Below are 13,717 nucleotides of genomic sequence, written 5' to 3'. Positions count from 1 at the left end.
TCTTTGTCATGAATTTTACTTGAACTAGGCAAAGATGGGTTATATTCATTTACGTTGCATTTGTTTAATTATGTAAAGATGTATTGCTCATGTTGCAGAATATTTAACTATGTAAAGATATGTTGCTCTTGTTTATCCTGCATGTATTTAATTATATAAAGATGTGTTGTTGTTCCACCTTGCCTGCCTAAGGCACCTGATTGGTCTAATAAAAAGCTGAATGACCAATAGCTAGGCAGCAGAGGGATATAGATAGAAAGGATATTCTCCCTGGTGGACAGAGACAATAAGTAGAAGAAAAATCTAGGCTTAGGAGAAAATGAAGAGAGAACAATGAGAGGAGAGAATGAGGGAGAAAGACAGAGATACACCCAGGGATGGCCAGCCAGGCAGTTGCCAGACAGACAGACAGACAAAAAGGAACAGTGAAAGTAGGACATACAGAATGAAAGAACAGTTAAAAACCCCAAAGCAAAATGTAGATGAATACAAATAGATTAATATAAGAGCTAGTGGGACAAGCATAAAGTAAGACTAAGCATTCATAACTAATATCAAGTCTCCATGACTTTATTTGGGAGCTGGTTGGTGGCCCAAAAGAAAGCCCACTACAAGTATTAAATAAGTAAAAATATTATATCTCAACATGATAAAGTCTGCACATGACAAACCCATAGTCAACATTATACTTAATTGGAAAAATCTGGAATGAGATATGAGTGCATACTGTTTCCACTCTGTCTCCAAAGACTTAGCTTAAAAAATAAGATAAGAAGTAGAAAACTAAAGGTACAAACAGGAAAGGAAGAAGTCGCACTGTCCTTATTTGCAGATGATTTGATGCAGTACTTTAAAAACCTTAAAGACCCAACAAAGAAACACTTAGATCTGATTAATCTTTGGTGAAATTAACAGAATCAATGAAATCAACAAACAAAACTCAAGGTTCTATATAACATTAACGTGTGTGTGTGTGTGTGTGTGTGTGTGTGTGTGTGTGTGTGTGTGTGTGTGTCATTAATAATATCTTCATTTTAAAAACACCAGACATAAATGTTACCAAGGAGGTGAAGGACCTTTAGGATGAAAATTTCAAAAAAGAAACTAGAAGTTAGAAAGATCTTTTGTGCTCATTGGCTGATGCAATTAATAATGTGAAATAGCTATCCTACTAAAGCACTGTATAGATTCAACACAATTCCCAACAAAATTCTAGTGGCATTATTCACAGGAGAAAAATAACCCTAAAATTCATGTGCAGATACAAAAGGCCCTGAATAACTGCAGAAATCCTAATCAAAAAGAACAATTCTGGAGGTATAATACTCAAATTTAAATCACCCAACCTGTACATAGTGACAAGGACAACATGGCATTTGCACAAAAGCATACATGTAGCCCAATGCAATACAGTAGAAGACTCAGAAATAAGCCTTCACAGTTATAGCCACTCAGTATTTAACAAACATACACTAGGAAAAAAAAAGCTTTTTTTTTTCTACAGGCAGAAGTTGAAAATTAGATTCATATCTTTCATCCTACACAAAAAGCAATCCACAGTGGGTCAAGTACCTTAATATAAGACCCAAAATGTTTAAATTGTAAGAGAGAAACTCTTTAAGATACAGACATACACAAAAACTTGCTGAAAAGGAAGGAGATGGCACAGGAAACAACCCCAGTGTGACTGAGAAATTTTAAACACTCTGCACGGAAAGGAAATAACCAACAGTAAATAGACTAATTACGGAATTCAAAAACACTGCGGCCAACTAAACTAGATGACAGAAAGAACTGCAACAATCAAAAACAAAAACAAATTCCATTTCTCAAAAGAATAAATAAAATGACCAAATAAATATTTCTGAAAGTGGTCTGTCTTTAGCTATCAGAGAAATATAAATTAAAACTGCCCCAAGAAGTTAGGGTGATGACTCTGGCAGTAAAGTTCTTGGTGTGCAAGAGTGATGAACTGATTTTGGATCCCTGGCACCATATAAAACCCTGAAATACTCATGCACACATGTAATCTCAGCAAAAGGAAGGTGGAGAAACAAGAGGATCCCTGGGGCTTGCTGAGCAGCTAGTAACTGCTCCAGATTTCATGAAAAACCTTATCTCTAAAAATTAGGTGAAGAGTGATTAGAATGTCCCACTCTGGCCTCCATATGTGTGTGTACACATCCCCAACTCCCTAGACACACATATAAATGTGTACACATATTCATGTGCACATACATATACACACACTTTTTTTCATTTCCTTTTATGGAAAATAGATTCTTTTCTCGTACAATATATCCTGATTATACTTTCCCCTTCCTCTCCTCCCACTTCCTCCCCCACCTCCCTTCCCCTTTAGGCCCACTCCCTTTTTGTCTCTTACTGGAAAAGAATGGGCTCCAAAGAGATAACAACCAAATATTGAATATAATAAGATGAAGCAAAAACTATATTATATTGAAGTTGGACCCAACAACCCAACGGGAAGAAAACAGTCCCAAGAATAGGCAGAAGAGTCAGAGACCCCTCATTCTCACATTTGGGAGTCCTGTTGAAAATAAACTACTATCTATGCCCAGGAATGATATAGCCAGATCTTAAGGTAGATTGATTTCCAACTCTCTGAGGAATCCCCATGTTGATTTCCAAAGTGGCTTTACAAGTTTGTACTACCACTGTATTCCACATCTTGTACAGCATGAGCTGCCACTTATGTTATTGGTCTTAGCTATTCTGATGACTGTAAGATGGAATCTTGGAGTCATTTTGAGTTGCATTTCATTGATGGCTAAGGATGTTCAATATTTCATTAAGTGTTTCTAAACCTTTGGAATTTCCTCCATTGAAAAATTCTCTGTTTGTATCTGTCGCCCACTTTTAATTAGGTTAGCTGGTTTTTTTTAAAGTTTAGTTTCCTGAGTTCTTTATATACTTTAGATATTAGTCATCTATCAAATGTGGAGTTGGAAAAAAATCTTTTCCAATTTTGTAGGCTGCTGCTTTGTCCTATTGACAGTGTCCTTTGCCTCACAGAAGTTTTTCAGTTTCATGAGGTCCCTTCATTAATTGTTGATCTTAGTGCCTGCACACTGTTCTGTTCAGGAAGTTGTCTCCTGTGCCAATACATTAAAGGCTATCCCCAGTTTCTTTTCTATCACATTCTGTGTATCTAATTTTATGTTGAAGTCTTTGATACACTTGGATTTGACTTTTGCACAGAGTGATAATTATGTATCTATTTACATCCTTCTACATGGAGACATCGAGCTTGACCAGCACCATTTGTTGAAGATGCTATCTTTTATCCAGTGTGTATTTCTGGCTTTTTCATCAAAAATCAAAAGTTCATATGTGTGAATTTATATCTGGATCTTCAATTTGATCCCATTGATCACTGTGTCTGTTTTTATGCCAATGTCATACAATTTTTATTACCGTTGCTCCACAGTACAACTTGAAATTAGGGATAATGAGACTTCTAGGAATTCTATTGTTCAGGATTATTTTAGCTATCCTGGGTTTTTTGTCTTTCCATATGAAATTGAGAATTGTCCTTTCAAGGTCTGTAAAAGAAACTGTTTTGGAATTTTGAAGGGGACTACATTGAATCTGTAGATTACTTTTGATAGGATGGCCATTTTTACTATGTCAATCCATATTCTGGTATTTACTTCAATTTTTCTTCAAAGACACAAGTTTTTTTTATCATACTGTTCTTTCTCTTGCTTGGTTTGAGTTACCCCAAGATAATTTATATTATTTAAGGCTATTATAAAGGGTGTTGCTTCTGTGATTTCTTTCTCAGTCCATTTGTCACTTGTGTATAGGAGGGCTATTGAATTTGTGAGTAAACCTTGTATCCAGCTATTTTGCTTAAAGTTGTATCAGATGTACACATTCCCCAGTGGAATACTTAGAGCCACTCTTGTATACTATCATCTGAAAATAATGATACTTGACTTTTTCCTTTCTAATTTGTATCACCTTGATCTTCTTCAGTTGTCTTATTGCCATAGCTAAACCTTCAAGTACTGTATTAAATAGATTTGGAGAGAGTGGACAACATTATCTTGGTCCTGATTTTAGTGGAGTTTCTCTCCATTTAATTTGATGTTGGCTATAAGCTTGCTGCAAATTGCCTTTATTACACCTAGGTATGTTCCTTTTATCCCTAATCTCTCCAAGACTTTTACTATGAAGGAGTGTTGGATTTTGTCAAAGGCTTTTTCTGCAACTAATGAGATGGCCATGTGGATTTTTTTCTTTCAGTTTGTTTATACAGGGTTCATATTTATTGATTTTTGTATATTGAATCATTCCTACATCTCTGGCATAAAGCAGACTCTATGATGGTGGATGATCCTTTTGATATGTACTTGGATTTGGTTTGCAAATACTTTATTAAGTATTTTTGCCTCTATGTTTGCTGGGGTCTTGTCTGCATCAGTCCCACACTACAGAGGCCATCTATTCAGAACTGATGTCTTTGGGGCTGCAATTGGAAGCAGCCAAACAGCCCTGGGTCCGACCCATGAGTGGAGGAGTATGGATCAGGAAAGTCCTAGCTACCCAGGAGTGGTAAGGATGAGACAGAGACATTTTGTCATCTCAGGAGGGCTCTCAGTCCGTGCTGGAGTCCACTGTTTATTCAAGCATCCTTTTAAAAAGTGGGGGTAATAGCAGAAGACATCTATTATCATGTATAAAGTTGATATCAAATATTTCCTTTAATCCTAGAGACAGTCCTAGAAGCACATACATAAGGCCCCAGACATTCCATAAGGGCCCCAGCTTTCAGGCACCAGCCACATTCCACCAGCCTCCATGATGGGTGTAGGCTACATATGTTCACAAGGGAAATTGGTTTATAGTTCTCTTTCTAGAGTCTTTCTGTGGTTTAGGTATCAGGGTAACTATGGCCTCATAAAATGAATTTGGCAGTGTTCTTTCTTTTTCTATTGTGCAGAGAAATTTGAGGAGTATTGGCAGTAAGTCTTCTTTGAAAGTCTTGTAGAATTGTGCACTAATTTTTTTTTGGGGGGGGAAGGTTGAACTTTTAATTACTGCTTCTGTTTTGCTAGGGGTTACAGGCTTATTTAAATAGTTTATCTAATATTGATTTTATGTTGTTAAGGGGTACCTATTGAGAAAATCCATTTCTTTTAGATTTTCTACTTTGGTGGAGTATAGGTTTTTAAAATACATCCTTATGATTGTCTGCATTTCCTTGATGTCTGCTGTTATGTTCACCTTTTCATTTCTGAGTTTGTTAATTTGGATATTCTCACTGACTTTTAGGTTTGGATAAGGGTTTGTCTATATTGCTGATTTTCTCAAAGAACCAATTCTTTGTTTTGAGTCTTTGCATTGTTGTCTTTGTTTCTATTTTACTGATTTCAGACCTCAGTTTGAGTTTTTCTTACACCTTTTGGGTGTACTTACTTCTTTTTGATCTAGAGAATTCAGTATGATGTTAAGTTCCTAATATGAGACCTCTCCAGCTTTTTATGTAGAAGTTTAATGCTATGAACTTTGCTCTTAGCACCCTTTTCATTCTGTCCTGTGAGTGTGGATATGCTGTGTATTCATTTGAATTATAAAAACTCTTTAACTTATTTCTGTCTTGACCCATTTTTCATTCAGTAGAGCATTATTCAGTTTTTATGAGTTTGAAGGCTTTCTGTTGTTGTTGAGTTCTAGCTTTGATCCATGGTGGTCTGACAGAACACAGCAAATAATTTCAATTTTATTGTATTTATTAAGACTTGCTTTATGACTGAGGATGTTTTCAGTTTTGGAGAAAGTTCCATGATGTGCAGAGAAGGTATATTCTTTTGTGTTTGGGGGGTGGGATGTTCTATAAATAACTGTTAAGCCCATTTGGTTTATAACATCTTCATTAAACCATTGTTATAACATCTTTATAACCATTATTTCTGTTTAGCTTTTGTCTCAATGACCTGTCAGTGGTGAGAGTGGGGTTTTGAAGTCTCCCACTCTCAGTGTGTGAGGGTCAATATGTGATTTAAGGTGTAGTAGTGTTTCTTTTCCAAACTTCGATACCCTTATGTTTGGGGCACAGATGTTAACAATTGGTAGTTTTTTCCTTTGATGAGTATATAATGTCCTTCCCAAACTCTTTGGATTAGTTTTGGTTTGAAGGCTATTTTGCTTCTTAGGTCCATTTGCTTGGAATATCCTTTCAACTCTTTACACTAATGTCTATTGCAGTGTGATTCATAGAAGCAGCAGAAGGGTGGATTCTGCTTTTCCATCCATTCTGTTAGTCTGTGTCTTTTTATTGAGGAATTGAGACCATTGATATTAATATATATCAATGAGCAATGATTGTTGATTCATATTATTTGATGCTTGGTGGTGGTGGCAGCAGAAGTGGCGGTGGTGGTGGTGATGGTGTGTGTGTGTGCTTCCCTTTTGGGATTTTGCAAGTGTTAGATTATTTATTGACCATGTTTTCATGGTTGTAGTTAACCTCCCTCTTTTGGATTTTTCCTTCTAGCACTTACTGTATGGCTGGATTTGTAAATAAATATTGTTTAAATTTGACTTTACCATTGAATATCATATTTTATCCACCTATGGTGATTGACAGTTTTTCTGGATATAGTAGTCTTGGGTGACATCTGTGGTCTCTTAGAGTCTATAGCACATCTATCAATGACTTCTAGCCTTTAGAATTTCCATTGAGAAGTCAGATATAATTCTAATAGGTCTGCCTTTATATGTTACTTGGTCTTTTTCTCTTGTAGCTTTTAATATTATTGTTCTGTGTATGTGGTGTTTTGATTATGTGGTGAGGGGACTTTCTTTTTCTATCCACTCTATTTAGAGTTCTATGTGTTTCTTGTCCTTCTTTAGGTCAGGAAATTTTTCTTCTGATTTTGTTGAAATATTTTCAGGGACTTTGAGCTAGGATTTTTCTTCCTTTCTCTATTCCCATTATTAGTTTGGTCTTTTTCATGTTTTCCCAGGTGTTTCCCATGTTTTGTGTCAGGAAATTTTTAGATTTAGTGTTTTCTTTGACTAATGTATAATTTTCTTCTATCATATCTCTAGTGTTTAAGATTCTTTCTTCCATCTCTTGTATTCTGTTGATGAAGCTTTCCTCTTTAGTTACTGTTTGCATTCCTAAATTTTTATTTCCAGGATTCTCTCAGTTTGTGGTTTCTTTACTGTTTTTTTTTCCATTTTCAGTTCTTAAACAGTTTTACTTGTTTCCTTTAACTGTGTTTTCCTTGATTTTTTTTAATAAAGGGGATTTATTCATTTCCTCTATAAGGACCTATTTCAATTTCATACTGGCTGTCTGAAGGCCTTTTTTCTTGTGTCTCAGCTATGTTGGAATATTCTGGCATCCTCTGTGGGGTTTGTAGGCTCTGGTGAAGCCCTTGCAATCTCCAAAGGAACAAGGCTTTTTTTTTTTTTTTTGTAATGAGATTAGTGCTTGCATCGGAACCTTTACTAACATTAGGATGGACTAGAATTTTATATACACCTTTACCCTCTGGAAAGGAGAAAGGGGCTAAAGCTTGAGTTGATCACAAGTGTCCAATTCTTCAATGAGTTATGAATTAATCTTCAATAAACTTCAAAAATGTAGTTTTGGAGAGAGCTAATGAGCTGAAGTTCCTAGGGGAAGCAATATCCTATGCATCTTTCCCACACATCTGGTCAGCTCTCCACTTTTAATGCTTTTTTACTAAAATAAAAACTGCCCAACATAAAAGTAAAGTGATTTTCTGAGTTCACTAGGCCAATCCCTTCATGGATTCTCCAGGATGCCAATATTGTGTTATCATGGAACTCAATCCTAGAAAGAGCTAGAGAACAAAGGGTTGTGAGACAAGGTGTGTTAGAATGAATACTTATCAAGTTGTTACCATTAGCTATCAAACCCAACTGATTATTTGCTATAGGGCATCATGCAAAAGGCTGTCTAAATTATTGCAACTCCAGAGAGTCTATCAAAAATAAAAAATAGAAGAATTTAAATTCAGTTCTGTTTCCAGATTGGAACGTTTCTTCCCACAGGAAATTACTGTCTTCTGGTACAAATTTACCTATGCCTGCACTGTAAATGGTTCTATGGTCTCCCCTAATTCAAATGCACCAGGAAGGTACAAATAGGAATGTGAGAAAAAATTGACATAGATATGGCAAATGGTACTGTTAGCTGGGAATCATTTGTCTAGATACAGCAAAGATCATCTACATTAGATTCATTGCAATGGTAGTGGCCAGGGCAGAACAGGAATTTCTGAGGAAGGACCTACAGTTGACTAACATAGCCAACAACTACATAGCTATGCCCCCTAGCAAGAAAAAAAAAATTAATTTACAAATTAACTCAGGTTCACCATAGAAGAGTTAAATATTTTACAAAGGAAAACAGAAAGATACATTTTACAATTTTAGAAATTCTCTTTCAAAGTTTGTTTCAACCTCATTGCTATCATAACAGATATCTTACTTTTTCTGAAATTATTTACCTGAGTAATACAAATATAATATCATTGGAAATTTAAAAATCAGAAAATACAGTTTCAAGTAAAATTCAATCCTTATACCTAGCTTCCCTATGCTAAACCTTTATTCTTACTAAAAACCCACATTCCATATGCATGCATAATACATGTATATAAATATATACATAGCATATAAATTTTGCAGTTCATTTTTATGTAAGTGAGATTATATATATATATATATATATATATATATATATATATATTACTTGTGGAATTGCATTATTTATTCAATTATAGTTTGGACAAATTTCCACTTAGAATATGTAGAAATATGCTGGCTGATCTCAATAGTTTTCAAGAGTTGATGACTGGTAAGAGAGACAGAGTTAACTTTGTTAACATACTATTGATGCTTCTTCATCAACTAGACCATCTACACTTTATCCCACAGCAAAATATCGACATTGTTTAATTTTAGCTCTATATTTACATTGAAGACTTATTAGAAATACTTACTATAATTTCCCCATTCTTGAGTTTTATGTTGATTGCTTTTTTTTTTAATTTGACTAAAGCTCTTGAGCAAGTAGTTTACTTTCAAGCTGCCTGTGGCTGCGCTATTCCATGAGCTCTTACATATTACTTACAAGCAGGTCTCCAGCATTTGTGCTGTAAGTTTGACAACATTTGATACAGAGTTTTCAGATGTTAGTTTCTTTTTTCCAGACATCAGCTCATTATAAAACCCAAAGAGAAAATAGCTCCCACCTGAAATCTTGGAAAAGGTCAAGGGATTTTTTATTCTCAAGGTTTTCTTCCTTCTAATTATCTCTTCATTCCTCTTCAAGTTGTTGACAGAGGAACATGACTTCGTAACACTTCTGAGGATGTTGCCAATTTATGCTCTTTCCCAAACAGACTGAGGAAAATATGAGTAGCTTTGTAAGTCAGAGTCTCAAGGTATAACTCAGAGTGGAGTGCTTATTCAACACAGAGAAGGCTCTGGCTTCAGCACTGAGAAAAAAATAGAATCAGGCTGTATTTTCTTCTGTGACTTGTATTTCATTTACCACCTATGGGATGAGCTTGTTACGATAAATCTTTCCCCCCAAAGCTGCCCAAGCCCTGCCACCATGTGGGAGGTCTCCACCAGCTGCTTGAGTTCTGCTGTGTGGATGGACAAAATAATACAGAGACATATTAGGTACAAATGCTGCTTGGCCAATGACTAGGATTCTCATCTGTTAGCTCAGTCTTAATTATCATAAATCTATATATTTTATAAGACTTATCTTATCGGACACCTTCCATTGGTGTCCCTCCTTGCCTTTGGATCACATCGTGCTGCTAGAGGAAGAGTGGAGGGGAAAAGAGGACACCTCCTGTTTCTCCTTGCTTAAACATGAGTCTCCTTGCAATGTCACTTCCTGCCTGGATCACCACTTCTCTACTACATTTCCCAGAATCCTAGTTCTGTCTAACTTGCTGTCTCATTGGCCAAACAGTATTTTATTTATCATCCAGTAAGACAAATACACAGAAGCACTTCCCCCATCATGAGCTTGTTGCCCTTTTATCATGTGCTTGTTCTTCTGGTTAATTTCTGAATCTTTTAAATTTCAGACTGTGCATCTTTAATCCAAAAACTCAAAAGTCAAAGTGATACTCCAAAATCCAAAACTTCTTGAACACCAATATGAAACTACAGTGGAAAATTCCACATCTGACTTCATTGACAGGTTTCAATCACAATGCAGGAACAGTAAAATTACTATGTAAAATTACCTTCTGTTACTACTTCTTTGTGGCTTTGGTTTTATACTCATTAGATAAATGTAGGTCCTAAAAAACATAGTTTATACTCATTAGCACTTATATCAACTTTGTACTACGTCTCTTCTGAATTAAAAATACTTTTGAGTATTTTTGAGAAGAAATTAAGAATTAATTATTAAAGAAGAATTAAAAATACTTTTGACATGTTTGAGAAGCAGCCATGTCATTGTATATAAGTTATTGGGGTTTTCCCCCCTATCGGAATGGTTCTTAACTGTTCTAGTTCTGCAACCCTGTAATGCAGTTCCTCTTGTGGTGGTGACCCCCCAACCATTAAATCATTTTCTTTGCTACTTTATAACTGTAATTTGCTACTGTTAAAAATCGTAATGATAATACGTGTGTTTTCCGATGGTTTGGGGCAACCCTTGTGAAAGGGTCGTTTGATTCCCAAAGGGGCTGTGATCCACAGGTTGAGAACTAGTGCTCTAACTTAAAATATTTACTTGTAATGCACCAAGTCCCTATTATATATGAGTGTGTTTCTGTCTCTGGGCTTTGTATAAGCCTATCAATTTATTCCTGACATAAAATACATCTATGAACATAATGTTAGACTGTGAATATTTAATAGAGAGTATTGGAGAAAGTCATACATTACCTGGGAAATATCTCAGCACCATGTTAGTATAATTATTAGTAGTATACAGATCTTCTATGCATTTATTATCTTGCTTCCTTACACATAGACACTTTGCTTAACCATCTTATTCTAGTTTTTTTCATGTATGTATTAATACATTTTCTAAGTGTGTTAGATTTTATTCTCCCCAATCTACATAGCCATTATTTCATACTTATTTTCATTTTATTGGTTAGAAACTATACAGAAGTCAGGCATGGTGGCACACACCTCTAATTCTAGCACTTGAGAGGCAGATGCAGGTGGATCTCTCTGTAAATTGGAGGCCAGCCTGACTATATAATGATTTACAGGCTAGTCAGAGTTATACAATGAGGCCCTGTCTCAAAAAAGAAAAAAAACTATATAGCAATGATGATTATTAGTGAGCATGAGAGATACTTGTGCTTGTTCCTAATAGTAATAGATAATTTACAATTTTACAATTGTTAAATAGAATACTTGTGATAATGCTTTATCTTACTAGATTTTTAAATACTTGATTTATATGCAAACTTACTAGGAAAATGCCTGCAATGTTTTACTCTCATTTTTGTTTCTACTTTGGGTAAACTAAACATGTTAACCTCATATAGGTAAACAGAAATTTTCCTTCTTTTTATATTTTTAAAATATTTTGTACAAAAAAGATTTTTGTGCTTTGAAACACTGTGAAAACCTAAATAAGATTGTCTGGACTTGATGCCTTTATTTTGAGTAGATTTTTATCTACAGATTTAGTTTGTCTAGTGGCTGTCTCCTTAGATACAGCTTCATCTTAAGTAATGACAGAAATTTACATTTTTAAAGAATTAATTTAGAGTTAGTTTTTAAGTTTACTTTTATAAAACTTTAAAATAAGGAAGTCATGGTGGTACATAACAATCACACCACTGGCAGGTCCAAGTGTAAGCTCAGCCTGGACTGTAGAACCAATCTGAATTTTTAACACTTTTTTAAGTTAAATAGAATTTTATTGATATTTCATTGTCTTTTGAAAATATGTCTGTCCATAAGTTCAATTCACCTACCAAATATCCTAGAAATAAATTTTCATTACTGTCTAAGAAGAAAAAGAGCATTCTATTATTATTTTCACTTGCAGAATACACTTTTCTCCTTCTTAGAGAAGACGAGCACTTTCAGTCAATTCTACAAGTTAAAGACCAAGATAAGCTCTGGGTTTTTCTTCTGTAATACTTGAGTGAATGACTGAATGTTCCTGAAATATTATTCGAGAATGTGAAGACATACCTTATGTTTGCTGTCATTCTTAAATTCATACACGAGTCACCTAACATGAATAGTGAATTAGGGCTGAATAACTCTTAAAAAAAAAAAAACACCTCAAAACATTGAACAAATTCATGGAAAGACTGTAACAGCATTATAGGGCACCAATCTCTGTCCTCAAATCACAAAGTCATTGCAGAATGGAAAGAGGACCTAAAAACCAATGCATTAAAAGAGGTAATGTGCCAGACCTAGAAATGTCATGTGGAATTTTTTTGCTGTTGTTAGCTAAAAATTGTTCACATGGTTCCAATAAAGCTGTAAGAGACTTATGAAGGTACTTTAGTTGTATTCTTGAAAAGAAAATGGATATTGATGGTCCATAGCAACATAGTCATTATCATCGAATGATCCTTTTAGCAAACAACCTCTTTACACTAATAATGACTCAAAGCTTGGCTTCTGAAATCTGATCCAAGAGTCTTTGTACATGAAAACAAATACAATGTGAGATACTGGACCAGAAGAAGGCATTGCAGGGACAACCGATGAAAGCTGAATAAACTATGTACATTAGTTATCACTATGTTCTCCATATCAACTTCTTGCTTGACGATTAAGGTGTTCTTGCTTAAGGTGTTAATGTCAGAGTAAAGCAGATAAAGATATCTTTATAATATAACTTCTTATAACAATTATTTTTCAAAATAAAATGTTAATAAAGGGATAAACAAATAAAGTCCAATTATTCTCATATGTAGGTGGAATGCTGTTACCAAAGCAAAAGAAGAATCTGGGGTCTATTCATTAGGTGTCACTACCCTTCCTGTTCATATCATTAGATTTGCTGTGTACAAGTAAACTTGTTTATAAGTAAGGTAGCCTCTAACCCTTTCTTGAGTGCAGCTAGCAGAATAAAATGCTTAGTCTACATTTTTCTACCAGGAATCTAGATTACTACTAACTTCTTTTATAACTCTCCCAGATATGTTTCCAGTATTCTCCTTCAACTCTTTATTGACTAAAAAGACATAAGTCTACAGCAGTGACTATATGTAGCCTGCTAGATTCACAGCCCTGCTGAGTCAAATTCAAAGAATGGGTATTGGGGAAATGATAGTACCCTGGGATTTCTAATGGCCTCGGGTCATAAGATGGCTTTGTCCCCAGTGCACCTTCAATTCTCCTTATCTAGGATTGCAGCCAGTAGACATCAATGTAAACATGGATGACCCATGTCCTTCGTTTTAAAGTACTAGAAGTACTAATCCACTGCGCCTGGCTTTTTACATAGGTGCTGGGGATCTGAATTCCCGTCCTTATGCTTACACAACAAGCACGTGACTGACTGAGCCATCTTCCTGCAGCCCAAATAGAACACTATTATTTTGTGACAGAGAAAGAGGTCAGACTCACACAAAACAATGGTTTTTGTTTGTTTGTTTGTTTGTTTGTTTTTGTCACAGCTGCTTTCTTGGAAGAGTAAGCAGAGCAGTTCATAGTGCAGGCCCCAGGCTTGCTTCCTTTTAATTGC

The sequence above is a fragment of the Cricetulus griseus genome, chromosome 2, assembly GCF_003668045.3.
Source record: "Cricetulus griseus strain 17A/GY chromosome 2, alternate assembly CriGri-PICRH-1.0, whole genome shotgun sequence".
Classification (NCBI taxonomy): Eukaryota; Metazoa; Chordata; class Mammalia; order Rodentia; family Cricetidae; genus Cricetulus; species Cricetulus griseus.
The sequence above is the reverse complement of the archived record's forward strand: the minus strand, read 5'-3'. Positions refer to the sequence as shown.